This window comes from Anopheles darlingi, chromosome 2 (genome assembly GCF_943734745.1).
Source record: "Anopheles darlingi chromosome 2, idAnoDarlMG_H_01, whole genome shotgun sequence".
Classification (NCBI taxonomy): domain Eukaryota; kingdom Metazoa; phylum Arthropoda; class Insecta; order Diptera; family Culicidae; genus Anopheles; species Anopheles darlingi.
The window spans coordinates 61,231,457-61,246,150 of NC_064874.1; the positions used below are offsets into that span (position 1 = coordinate 61,231,457).

The window sequence follows — 14,694 nt, forward strand, 5'->3', positions numbered from 1 at the left end:
CTCCGTTGAATAACAATCATCTTCCGTTTTATATGAAATTTCAGTTGCACTACGTTGCTTTCCTTTCCAGCACCTTTTCATATAGTCGCAAGGATATCGATCCGCTTGCGAGGAAAAGCGAAAATCTTCCGACGCTCATGGAGCATGGACTACGGAATAAATTACAATTTCAAATCTTCCAGTTACAGGTTGGTGGTAGTATAACGCACGGAAATGCTGCTAGCAATCAGCAGCATTTGCATTACATGATCGGTGCCGTGAACGGACTCGTTGGTAACCCTGAAGAAAAGGAAAAGGAGTGCGTTATTCGTTGTAACGGTTGGCGGATGCTGAACACAACGATGAACGGCAAATATTTTGACATTGCAGGATGTTGCATTCCGCACACGATAGACTGGTCAAATAAATTTGCAAAATATAAATTTGCAACGATTGTTGGAAACTTTGCTCGGGAAACAAGCTCTCGGAACAGATTCAGACAATGAATAATAACATTATCGCGCCACAGCGCGTTTTGTGCGTTCCTTGCATTCGAAACGGAAAACGCGGTAAGCCCTTAGCGAAGTATGTGAGGATTCTAAAATAAAATCAACCGAGATGTAAGAGGTAGTTTTAGCATTCTTCAGAGTTCTTCAGTGTAGCACCTTCACATGATTGTATCCTTGTTCTTTTATTTCACGTTTTGAATATTTTACATTGACCAGTGGAAATACAGAATTGAGGATTTTCATGTTCAAAGCTCCCTCCGCGTAATAGCTCGTATTCACAAATCACATATCCGTGGGTACCATACTATGCATTCCCAACACCGCATTTCGTTAAATGTCGTCAGCAGTGACTACGTCAAAAGGGATGTCTGTTTCTTTCCAACCTTCCGGAAGACACTCGAACGGCTTAGACTGTTGGATATGAAACATTTCTATTCTTGATTGTTTTCTTTGTTTTCCCGACCGTGTGCCTTGAAACAGGATTTGACGACGCTCGATTTTTGTTGTGGGGCTATTTGAAAAGCAAGGTGTACGCTAACAAACCAAACACTTTTTAGGAACTGAAGGCAACTATCAGAAATTGCTGGTGTTACTTCCCAAATGTTGTCAACTGCCATGCGCAACGCTAAAAAAAGGTCCGTTTGTTGAATGCGGTCGTTTGTCGATGTGGTCATTTGATCAACATTATTTTCTGAATGAATATTCAATAAATGGGATTGTATAAACTAAATAAATTTGGTTCATTTTCCAAAGTTGACTGAAAAATGGTGCAGTTATTCAACATTTAAACAGGTTCTGTCTAGTCCTGTCGCATCATGTAGTATTTTAAATGAAGAAAAAATAACTCTAGGACATGGCCAAGATCAAGAAATCAACCTCGATTCTTGTCTGTCATGAACTAAAACACTTGATAAGAAATGGTTCTTCTATTTCCACTCCATGTTCCTCGTTATGATAATGCAACAATCATACTTTTTCCATTAATCAACGAAGGTACTCTACCCAAACAATAGATAAAGCGATCCCGTTCAGCACCAAAGTGATATTGGAAACCTACTCAACACAGAACTATACAACGATAGCAGTCGTGGGTCAGTTGCACCGTAACCACACCATAGCGGCATTCCGAGGCATCCGATAGCGCCGGTACTGTGACGATGCATTTCACCCAATGATCTTGCTTCTAGCGTTTCTGATTGAGCGTCGCTCGTTGAATGTTGGAGCTTGCTTCACCACCTCGTTGGAGAGGGAAAGCCATAAAAACCGGAAAACCCCCACGGCCTGGTCAGATCTGGTCTGGCCTGCTCTGATGGCCACACTGGTTTCAGGTGAATTTCCGAATAAATTATGTCCGGCTATTTATCGGAACGCTCCAAGCGGACGTAGCCACCGATGATAGCCAGTGGGAATTATAGCTGCCGGGGTCAAACCACCCCCATTGCCACCTTGCGTACTCCAGACGTCCTGTGCGTCTACTGAATGAAGGAAAAATCCGAAACCTCCGCTCACAACATGGCAGCAGCATAAATAAAACGGACACGATGAACGGAGCTGCTGTTGTAGTAAATCAGCGAGCACCTTGTTGGATATCGGAGTCTTAGTGCGGCCTGCGTTGAGTGTTTACCGACGAGACATTTCATTTCGAACGAAAAGCAATCCGAGGGCCTGCTCGCTGGAAGACATGATTTAATGGCACTGTCTGGCCTGCGGGTGGTCCTGTTTCCAATAAAGCATTGTCACTGATTATGTTGTGCTGAGTGCTTTCTGTGGTATGACTGCAAGACTGCGACACCAAGAGCCGATAGTGTAACGGGTAATTCGTTTTCCTTCGTTACTCGTTGAGATGTTTTCTGATAATTCTCGATTCGGATGCACCTTTTCTCCGAGTGAAGGTCAAGATGTGTATCTACCACGACTTGTACATCCTCTCTGTAATCTAATACACACTCTTGCTCATTTGGCATCACTCATCTAATATCGAGTGTGCCTTTATTCAAATAACAAAGCGTTCCTCTCTAATCTTTTGAAAGAAAGGCATAATTTCATTTGAATTCTAGCTCTGGGATGAAAATTAAACGCAGCTTCTTTCCACCATCACAAGTCACGTGCTGATCCGATATGTTACAACGAATCGAAAATCGGCTAGCGATGCGAGCCTGTGTTGGCGTCGATGCTTTTACGAACACACCGTCATATAAAATGGATTAAAACCGAGAAAGAAACCTAATTAGCTCTAGGAATTAGCAGAAGCACTGCTGCAAAAGCTTTTCAATTCCTCATAACTGAACATCCTCTTGCGTACGAAAAACTTTGAATGTCCTCGCTCCATTTTATCATCCTCCAACGATTACGCGCAGTCCATCAAAAGAAAAGCTTAATAAAGAAAAGTTTGTCGACGTACGACATAAATCTGTCCTTAATTAGTCCCCTTCCCAAGCTTCATTCTTCCTATTCTATCATGTATGTTTGCTTTCTATGTGTGGGCGCAAGATGGTTGAAAAGTTCATTTCTTCAATGAAAAACGAAGGACTTCACTGTCGCACCAATGGCATGTTGCATGCAGTGCGTCGTTAGCCTCCATTTTTACTAGTATGCTCTTTCACATTCTCTTCTTCATATCGTCATGCCTCTCGTGAAATCATATAGACGTCAATACCGCAATGGAGAAGAGCTTCCGACGCCGCTTCGCTAGGTGCCATAAAAGAAGATTCTCACACCAACACACATCACACGAATTTGATGCCGGATAGGGCATTCGGTCATACACCAAAGCACCGCTTGGGTAGTCACCATATTCTCTTCAGCAAGGTCCAATGGGATTTGCGTGTTGGGGTTATCTCTGTGAAACGATTGCAATCGGTTGAATTTTGTTGGAAAAAGAATTGAGGCAGGTCAGGATCCGCTGGAGACCATAAACTTTACTTCACGCATTTCCTCATCCTTCCCTCTTTTGTTGCTGGAGTAGCAAGAGTGGTCTGTTCGTTGTGGATGAAAAATAGATTGGCGTATTGGTACGCCAAGAAATCCCGAATGCGGTCCCAAAACGAAAGTCACCGGAGCCCCAAAAGATGACCCAGGAGACAGCGGTACAATCTGGCATAACCGTTTACCACCGTTTTTGGAGGAAGAAAGACACAGCCCGAGCATAAGGGCGACACACAATGGCAGAGCAGCAACGGAATTCGCCGAAAAAAACACTCTTTGGCTTAAAATATAGTCTATGAGTGAAACACAAGCCGGTGAATTCAAATCGTCTCTCGTTTCAAGCTGAACCGTGACCAGAAGAGGACGGATTGTGTCGATTCTGGTGTAGTCACGCTATCGGCGTTCGCAAGTGGCTTTTCAGCATCTCACTGTTGTCACAACAGGACATAAAAATGGTGAAAAATGTACCAAATTGCATGCGGTACCAACTCCAGAAATCTACATGTGCGCTAGGGAATCCAGGTCACATGAAATGCGATGCTCATGGAACGGATTTAATTAGTCCCAGGCAAAGTACTCTAATCCGTAGGGGTAGGTTTCTTTTACTTGCCAACTCTGCATACGTTTGCTTCACTCTCTTCGAAAAACTCGAGAGGACATTTGCTAAGCAGAGAAGATGGTCCGGTTCCTTCTTTTCTTCATCAAAAGCAACTTCACATGAGATACAAAAGAAATGAACGTAAGCTACCCATACGCTAGCGCATTATCTTCCAACATCTTCCGTATCTCTTTTGAAAATATTTCTTTAAAAAACTTCATAATCAACGTTAAGCGTACGAGCTTATAGAAGGTCGTTCAGAGCAGTGGTAGCAGGGTTGTGCTGGATGCTTCCGCTTAGCTTCATTAAACAGAATGTTAATGTGTCATTTCAATTTCCTGCTCGTATTATAGTTTCCTTCCTAGGGCTGTGTTTGTACCGTTGCGTCGTGAGTTGTTCTTGATGTCTAAGATGCGAGCAACTTGAGCGCTATCCAGGAGTAAGTTTGGGTACAACCATTCTACAAACGCATTTTTCTACTTGGGAAGCGTGGTTCAAGGCGGTGGTACAATGTGACACAAATGATAAATACACCTTCTGCCAAGGAGGTATGCTCGAGCATATCCTAAAGAAAGAATAAGATTTATAGAACACGCTGGTCCCGTATGACGGATGCGACAGATGCGGGTGAATAATTCAATTTAACGTTGCCCGTCACGCGTGATGCTGAGAGCGGCCTGGTTGAGAGCATTAAAGCGCATTTTATCAAAACAACAGATGTTCTAGAATGACCATTGTTAAACGTAAAGGATCGTTGTCACAAAAGAGACAATGTGTTACAGCGAATAATGTCATCCATTACACGATGTTTTCAGTTGTTTTAAGTCCGAAAGCTTACGGCGCGTTTCTGGACCTTTTGAAAGATTTCGAACTCAAACCATCAGCAATACAGTGCATCGAACCTTCTCTCCAAGCCATCAAGAGCCTCACGCAAAACAATTTTCATTAAATGCATTACGCTGCTGTAATGGAATGATAGGAGTATTGGGCTTAGCGGTTCACCACTAGAGCAGCAGACGCGTTGCAGTCCATGGGTCTAGAACCATGGCAGACGCCAACTGGTGCCGGTCTTAAACAAGAACAGACTTGTGCCTGGTCATATTTACAAGCAGCAGCAGCAAGCCATTTGCCATTAACTACTGCTTCAGTGTTTGGAGGAAAAGTTTTCCTTTCCACAGACGTCTCACCATCTCGTAGTCAACCAACAGTCACCAGCCAACAACAGAGTTTTGAACTCCAGAAGGAAAAGTCATTGCGCTGGAACAATAACGGCAGAGCAAAGGCAACCGCAAGCAAAGATGCTGCAGAGCAATTTACAGTCCTTCGGGAATCGCCGGACTTTTTGTCTTGTTTCCTCCATTCGCCTTTGCCTCAAAGTGAACGCAAACGCATCCAAATGAGACAAATGGTGGGAACATTCGCGCAATATTCCTAATACATGAATGCCATTAAATATTCAGTAGCGCTTTTTCTCGAATTCCCGTTCGCTTAAGAAGCTCTGCGATAGTCTGAGGCTTGGAGCGCACTTTGAAGAATTTACAAAATTTCTTAAAATCCCAAATCCCCAATGAACACACCATTTTCGTTCGCAAACGAGCCAAGGATAAATGGATTACCATTTTAAGTTTCGCGAGATTCTGTTTCGTTGCTCAGCCGTGCACTTGTGCCCGTTGCTGTCTGTGGTATTACAGCATTGGCAAACGGGAGGATGTCGAAACGGTAATCGCTAAATGCATGGAAGCAAATGCCCATAGCTCATGTTCAGCCAAATGGAAAACAAACGCCCAGAAGCTTCTCACTCTGTCACAATTTCTCGGTCTACACGGGGAATGTTTCCTCTTTATACGCGAACTCTGCAGTTTAATTTGCTAGCATTACATTTTGCACTCCACACAGCAATGCCTTTGCATGTTTTTATCAATTTCGCATTGTTTTTGCTTCGACTAGACTCCAGAACCATAACGAACTCAATGGGCAGCTCTACTCGAAACATATTATGCCGACTGATGATCACTGGTTCTTACATACATTGAACGTGACACACGAGCGCGAATCAAGACTTCCGGCGGACGTTTGAGCGTTATGATTCATTTTGGAGAAGATATTAAAGGAATTTATGATGCATTTTATGGCTTGGCCACCGATAACGTGATCATCGCATTGGTGATGCCTGTTCCGAAAGAAGAAAATCGGAAAATGTTAGCGATACCGGGGTTGTGGAAGTGAGTTTCTGGACAGCAGTTTACTTACTAGTGCAATCAAATTTAAGTATCTCTTCAATGATGGTAGACTCATTTCCTCATGAATGTCCATGGCCTATGAACTATCTTAAGTGGATACAGAAACAAAAACACATTGTTATCAAGAAAATTGTGATCTTGAAGATGTATAGTATATGAAGTATAAAGTCTTCGCATTAGCAAAAGAATTAGTTTAGATGCTACCACTTTAAAACCGATGGAACAGCCACGCAGTTTTGCTGCAATCAACTCAAACAGTTTCACAAACTTCAATATTTCCTGATCGTACCAACCACCTTTATCAAAGTGACCTGTTTGCTCAGATAAAAAAAGAAGACGAAAAGGCAGCAACTTCTTTATTTCTTTTTGGTTGGAAGGTAAATTGGCATTACGGGCCATTTCATTTGCTTTTCCTAGTTGTGAAAACTGAGACCCAGGGGTTGCTTGTCCTTGGTTATGAATTTGTTCTCGCAATTATGACCGTTTAACCATTCTTGGTTTTCCCTCTTTCCGTTTCTCGCCGTTTCCTTTCGCAGCTGCGTCGAAAGAGTTTTTATGCACTAGGTGCCTGAATGTTTGGACGAATCGTGGAAAAGTTTCTTCCGCGTTCCACGTTTTGTTTTACTAAAAAGGTACAATCATTATCTAAAGTTCAACATGAAAAAGGGATCCTTTCAAAGTTGTTCAGTTTCTGTTTTCTTTGCAAACCATCGACAAACTCCACAAGGTTTTATGAAATCATAAATATTGGCCAAAGAGCGCCTATCCTTCGTAAAAATCTGTTTGAGCAAGCAGACCAATGTTGACCGTTTGTATCTAGAAGTGATGAGATTTTGCAACAAAAAATCATTCTGAGCGTTCTTCAAAGAGCCAGTGATTGCGTAGCGAACATCTTTTCATAATATCAAAGCTTCTCAAGTCCCGGAAATGCTTTACTCAAGCATCTCTATATAGACTGCGATATTGTTGCTAGGAAGGGGCCATTTGATAATACAGCAACAACAGTAGCAACTGCACGAGTTGGTATATTTGCTGAGTCAAAATTTAATTTCCCTTAATCACTTTTCTCAACAACCAACCTTCATCCCCTTCTGTGGACCACCAAGTACCACCACAGTGCTGGCTTCATGTATCAAGTACGATGGTAAAGGAATAAAGAAGAAAAAACTCATCCCTTCCATTCCAACTATTTCTTCTCACTCACCGCAAATCCGATTATGCGAAGCGATCTCAACCACCCTACTGTTGCGTGGCTCAATGAGCAACAGTCCTCGGAAGATGCCTTCCCCAGCTGCTGCTCAAGCATAATTTCTTTACCGCATCCTGTAGTATCCTAATCATGCTTGGTTTGGCTAGCATTGGCCACGGCATTGGCTCGGTTTGAAGGCCCGTTGACGGTGAAGCATAATGTTTATGTATAATTTGTCCATTCTGAGGGCACTTGCTTTCTGTGCCTGAAGAGGAATAAGTCTGTTGTGTGAGTCTCTCTTTCGGTGGATTAACCTTATCCAACCTATTCGTGCTTTTTAATTATACCTTCACGCTGAAGAGTAAAGTGAGGTTGGCACTTGAAGTGAATGGCGCATAACAGTAGTTCTCAAGAAGGAGCTTTGATGGAAAATGTTTTCCACCTGCGCGAAGCAAATCCGTGCTGCTTATTCCACGTAGCATTCTGCTGCGTACGATGACTTCATTTTCATCATAGTCACGTAACAGATGGCAATATAGTGAGGGAATGCAAGCGTAACCAGATGAATTGCAGCTGGAACTATTGTGCTTCCAATTTTTGTGCCTGGTCTTGAACCAAAAACACGTTTTATTAAAAGAAAGCAACAAATTGAGTTGTAGTTCCTGCAACATTTCGCCAAGCACAATGGCTCTCCTCATTGTTAAAATTTTACTATGAATCAGAATTCCCGTCGAACGAAAGCGAGACTTTTCCTCTTATGGATGCTTCAAACGGCCCTCTAGGCTCCAGGAAAGACGTAAAGAAGTGTTCTGCTTCTTAGGTATTGTGGATTAAGAGCATTTCTTGTACTGGACTACGGTCCGTTCCAACGAATTCAATTACGAGACCACACCACAATGCGCCAAGTTTCACACCTGGTACTCCTGCTGAGCTGGAAAGATGGTAAGACGGAATACCAGTCCTTGAGATCTTGAACATCGGAAGCTTTCGGTTGCTCATTTCATTACAATTTCAAAAGTTTTATTGCCTTCGGTCGATCCTCGGTCGATGAGCTCGAAGCTATCCAATCATCCAGCATCATCACCATCATCGTCATCATCATCATCATCTTTGTGAGGTGGTTTCTAAATCAGAAAATAATTACATCCACCTCTCTCGTAGTGGAGAAGGGCTCTGATTGGGTTAAGTCATTGCCACCTTCCCTGCCTAATCGTCTTATCACCTTACCGTCTTGGATCGACAGCTGGCTTCATTCTCAAACGATTTTGGTGGCTTTAATCAACGCGATAATCAGCCGAACAATCTGTTTAATGAACGGCAGCAAGTCAAACGTCGTTGACCAAAGCCTATTAATGAGTTTCAGAAATAAGCAACCGTCATATCTTGGCACGAAAGCAATAGTAAAACCTTCTATTTTTTGTGGCTCCTCGAATGAGGAGTGTGGATTAAAGATTCTTCTAATCAAACCAACAATAAATTAGATTGAAAATTTGGTAAACCATCTTGGAATAACTTTAGTAAACATTGTGGGATCCGCATTCCAGTCCACACTCGATGCGATTAAATTAAGGTTTAATGGAACGTTGATTGCGTTTAATCAACCTAACAAACGTTTACCAATGATTAAAAACATTCCAGAGGAAGCCTGTTCTAGGGCTTCCCCTTGAATGTGACTATGCACGACCATAGCTTCTGCCCTAACGCATAAACGGGCATCTCTACCGCGAGAATGGTCACAGGAAATCCAAAAAATTCAATGTCATGGTTTTACGACATACCGAGCAGCTCGTAAAAGAGGAACTGTACCATGAACTGGTAGGTATTTGTCCTTGTGGAATGCTTGGCATCCCTTGAAGTGCTGGTCCATACCAATACCTTCTAGCATCTGCCACTGCACCTTTACACCGGAGTGATGTGAAGAGAGTAGAAGATGATGAGGTTCCAGGCCGGAACCAGAATGTGAACTGGTACCGATCCGGTATCTTTACATCTTCTGCACCATTTGACGAACATTTTGGTGCGCACCGCGAGTTGTGTTCGCCGATGCGGTGCTAATGTTCTGGGTAAACCGCAACGTCGTGCCAACATGCTTGAAACGGCGTTCTACGAAACCTCATAGGGACCCCCCTTGCATGAGGTACGGAGCAGCGAGAGACAAGGTGATAAGAGGAAGGAGTGAACCACATTCTTCGATTTGAGTCGAAATGTGAAGCGCGAAGCAGGTTGTTGTCCCTTCGAATCATCACAAGGACCTATTTACACTTGAAGGTCATGATGCCCCGGTGTACTATTATCGATTGGCATTAAGCGTAAGAGTAACAAGTCAAGCTTCGTTACTGTTCCAACCTCAAGGTTTCAGGTGATCAGGTGGAAATTCTTGTCTAGTTTCCACACTACCGAGCAGATGAGTCCCAAAATCGCACCGCTTTTTTCGTTTCTGCCTTGTGTGACGTCCCAAGAGACCCCATTCGGAATGTCCTTCAAAACAAGAACCAGAAGCTCCTAGGACTCAAGTGTAATCGGATGAAAAGTAGATCCGGGCGACCGAATAAATCGAGTTTCAGGTCGTCGTGCAACCGGACACGGAATGTTATGCTTTACTGCTAACGCAATTCATAAACATGCTTTTAATATTAACGACCACGACAACACCAATGCTGTCAAGTGTCACCAAGGACAGAAACGCCATGCAAGTACAGAAACGCCGAGCAGAAAAACCATTTACTGTCACGCACCTTCTCGTTCTTCGTCTTTTTCCTTATCCTTCAGCATGATTACCTGCCATTCCTTTTGCTGTTTTATTACAGGGGCTTATGTTGATGAAATGTTTCAGCTGCTGCCAAATGTGACGTCAAATGCGCGTTCATGTTACACAATGGCTGCGAAACTCGAACATACAAGAGCAGTTCCACTCGCATCCGAGCCCAACACAGGTCGGCATTTTTATGTCGAACCAACACAACTTGGCAAGAACCATCATCAAACGAAACAATAATATTTCTCCATCTAGCACTCCAGAACAAATGAAAAAGAATAAACGCAACGCGTCTCAATTGATGCTCGAACACAAACCGAACCGAGCATCATACACATCAAAAGTGGGCTCATGCTTCATGGACGCACCATTCGTTTCCTTTCCTTCAACAAACAACACTCGAAGTGAACCGTGAAGTGAATCGTGGAGCTCGTTCCATTACATCGCTTCACGCAGGGTGGAAAAGAAGGAAGACATCGTCTGCTGATCGCTTCGTCAATTTCAAGCACACCTTCGCCACAGAGAATACTTCCGCTATCACCTTCACAACTCGTAATCATAAAAGTGAACGATAAACGTGGCTCGCAGAAACTGCCGGCATTCGATTGCACTGTGGCCAATAAGAAAGCTCGCGTGCAACGTACACGTTGAATGAAATTGATGATCAATGCTCCCCCGGGCGGGGTAAGGGTGTGGGGGAGGGAATGATTATGGCTTTGTTATCATGAACTCTTCGGAGTCAAAGGCAATGTCGATGTGATGATAATGGACGAGTGCACCTGGTTGCCTTGAACCATGGAGGCGTCTGGAACCTTTAAAAAATGGAGGCGCTTGGTCGCTTTCAATGATGAATGCCCCTGGTGTGTCTTTTAAACGTTCACGATACTCAAATCAGATCGGCTTCGTTTATTGCTTTTACGAACGGCTTTTACGGTTCTATAGCCAATTGAATTATCCAGCTCCAGATTACCAGCACATTTATTTTCAAACCAGCCACTATGTGTTCGTTCATATCGTAAAACTGACCCACATAACCTACACGATGGTAAGGTATCCAGCGAGCATTATAAGTTCAAAAACCATTCTATCTTCTCAACTGTTCATCCAATGTATCACCATCGAGTGTTCATCAAATCGGAATTACCCGGAATTCCTAAATACCCTATCAAAAAGCACCAGTCTTTATTATTATGAGACTATTACTTGTGCTTCATAAAAGAAATAAAATCATCAAATTTATAATGCCGGTATCATCCACTGAAGCATTAGGGTACTTTAGAGAAGATAGTTAGTCCATCATTATTGCATTTGAAACGGAATTCCTAACCCATGGAAGACAAATTTTTAACAGTCCAGTATCGTAACGACGGCATATTCCAGTTCGCGACTCTGCGAAACATTAATCCTGATTTTATGACTCCATCCCGTACCGATCGGTAAGTCTATTTCATGCACACGCCCTTGCGCCGTTCTAAGCGTTGGATCTAAATTGCCAATAAATATTTATGATCCTTTCGTTCGAGGGTAGCTGTTTCGTTGTTCACACTCTCTCCAGTACGCTTCTCATCATCTTCGCTGTGGTCCGATAAGTATGTGATCCGTAAAATCCATTGCGGAAAGCCAATAGCTTGAGTAATTTCCATCCGGATTATTTAAAAAAGGGAGCAGCAGAGAATGAAGAAAATAGTCATGCAGAGTATAAAACCAAAATCGGAATCACCAGCATCAGTTCAGCAGCGTGGGTCATGTACGAAACCTGAAGCAGTCATTAAGCTGGTTCCAGCCCTTCATTCCGCTGCCTTCACTACGGTTTCGTAAATTATTCATACGACCAATTAAAACAATGAAACTACGTTCCACCACTCCCCATACACCGCGCGTTTTGAGTAGTACCACTGTGTATTTCAATTCCCGGCAGCGTTTCATAGAACGAGTACAATTTCCGTTAGTGCGAGGGTAATTAAGGCAATTAAAATGGTTATTGGTATAACTGCTGGCAATTCAAATTTCAGGATAATTTTCTGTTAAATCTAGAATGTCTTATCGTTATTACATGAACCCTTTTGTGCATTTATTAATCTTGGCCGTGCAATTCAATTACTGAGGTAATTTGCATAGAGTTTGTGTCCAGTTTTAATTTTGTGATTTTAATTTTGGATTAATAAAATAAGATAGGAAGTTACATGTTAAGGTTTCTGCCATTTGTTCTTTAGTGTTGTTACTTTTTCTTTTTTCTTCAATTTACTTTTGAAAATAATAAAAAAGCTTAAAAAGAAGATTTTTTATATGTGGGGCGGGAAACCTTCATATGTACCCTAGGGAGAGCGAAAGCCTCTAGCCGGTAGTAACAGATTTCCTGTCTGTGAGAAGGCAGGACCTATTTCCTCGAAAAAAGAAAACTTGTAGACAAGATGACAAGTTCAAATAATTTTAAGAAGAAAAAATAAACAACAAATTTTCAAATATGAGCTATCCACCTTTGACCCCTGCTGGAATGCGCTGTATGCAAGCCACCTGTCTTGAGAAAGACAACATTGCTTTATTTATTCTCGAATTCATACTTACATATTAAATATTATAGATTGCTACAATCATTTTCTAGATTGCTTTTACCTACCTAATGCTTTCTTCTCGTAGAGGTTATGATAATCTTTTCTGTCAGCTCTTTGTAGCTTTCAATATCCATTCCACGCCAACCGGAAGTCAAGGCTTTCAATGTGCGTATCGTACTGCCTTACCTTGGTCGCCCGGGGCTCCGGTCCATTGACCACAACGCCGATTGTCAATTACCGGAGCAGATATGGTGGTAGACCAACGAACCACGAACAATCGCCCACCGAGAACCACTCACTCGTGTCGCAGATTAACGTTGACAGCATCGGCGTCGGCAATCCAATGCTTTGTGGAAGTGCCAGGTACTTCTCTCGGCATGACACCTACACCATCACTCGTACACGGTTTACGCTAGGGTGGATATTCCTTTGCAAATAACCATTTTTTTGTACTTAAATTTCACTTTTGAATTCACATCAAACTATTTTTCCTTCTTTTCGTCACCTTTCCTCCTGCATCTGACAGTAACGGTGGCTTAAATTGGATCCAATTGGATTAACGTGGGCACTACTACCACACCAACTCACCAGGGCGTCACTTCACCAGGGAATATCATATCCCTCTTCAAAAGCACTGAAGAGCCTCATCTGGAATGGAGTACACGAAACACAGACACATTTGCACACATTCCTACAGCGTCGCACACACGAGTCACTCCACCAACTGCAAGAATATACAAAAAAGAAAAGAAACGAATGAAAATAAGTGAAACGAGGATTTCACAAATCCTACACAACAGCTGAGACCAAACCGGATGCACCAACATGTATGCTGCAAATACAAACACTTCAACCATACAAGCATGAGAAGTGAGCAACGATGCTCTGCATTTCCGCTTCAACATAACTCACTTTCCCTTCCTCTGTATCTTCAATTCGCAGCATCACCAGACTTCTGCTGAACATTTAGGCATTGGAAGAGATATTCTAATGGTCGGATGCGATGACATCGTTGCTTGGGTGCCGCCTTAATGACATTCACATGGCGACAATGCGGTCGTTGGTATCCTTATTCCGTGACAGTTGGTCACACTGCGGTGCTATGAATTTCTGATCGGCATCTCTGTAGGTCATACCATATACCCACTTGGTTCGGAACGGATTAAAACCAAATACGAACACACCTGCATCAACACCACAAACGGTTTCCATTTCCAAAACAAAATAATCATCTCAAACCGCGACAGACTATTACCGTCTTCCCTTCGATTAATCGCCTCCCGAACAGAATGCTAAATGATTCTGATCACTTTCCCGTCGATTAAAACGGTTGCTTGTGTTACGAAAGGCACCAATTAGTTTCAGATTTGCTCGTTGGTTCACTCATAAACGCCTTTAAAATTATTTTGAGCCAAGCTTAAGAATCACAACGACGAATATGTTAAAGTGAAGAAGGTGGCAAGACGTTTCTGCACGATATGGTTTACTTTTCATTTACCATTCGGAGGCTGACACACACTACTGTACCACTCATCTTCTTTTCATTCTTTCATACTTAATAACAAAACTAACGATAGGGTAATTAGCGAAAATTTGTTTGCCAGACTGTGAGGCTTTCCCTAACACAGATGTTGAGTCGACAAAAGCTCACCACCTAGAGTACACTAATTTCTTTTGGATTGAGTTGTCACGTCACAAGAAGCACTCTTTCGGGAAATCACTTTAAACGGAACCTCTGCAAATGGTTGACACTGGTCAACTGAGCTGCTCCATGATCCTGTCGACACACAGACCACATTGGGGCATGCTCTCGTGACACTACAGCTGATTGAGAGAGGACGCGAAGAGAGAACCTCCAGAGTACTCATTTTCATCGCTCTTCCTTTGGATAGAAATGTGATAAGTCTCGTCAGTGAGCGGCAGCGAGTTACACTCAGTACGAAGCTT

General features: G+C 42.7%; 1 protein-coding gene across 1 annotated transcript in view; it reads right to left on the minus strand.

Annotated features, from left to right (window-relative positions):
* LOC125948056 (zwei Ig domain protein zig-8-like) overlaps positions 1 to 14,287 on the minus strand; it is a 38,731-nt gene extending 24,444 nt beyond the window's left edge. Inside the window, exons 1-2 of the mRNA XM_049673694.1 lie at positions 14,246 to 14,287; positions 12,813 to 13,471 (exon numbers count right to left, since the gene is read on the minus strand). The gene's annotated coding sequence lies outside the window, so the exon portion shown is untranslated. The remainder of the gene's footprint in view (positions 1 to 12,812; positions 13,472 to 14,245) is intronic.
* Positions 14,288 to 14,694: the final 407 nt, after the last annotated feature.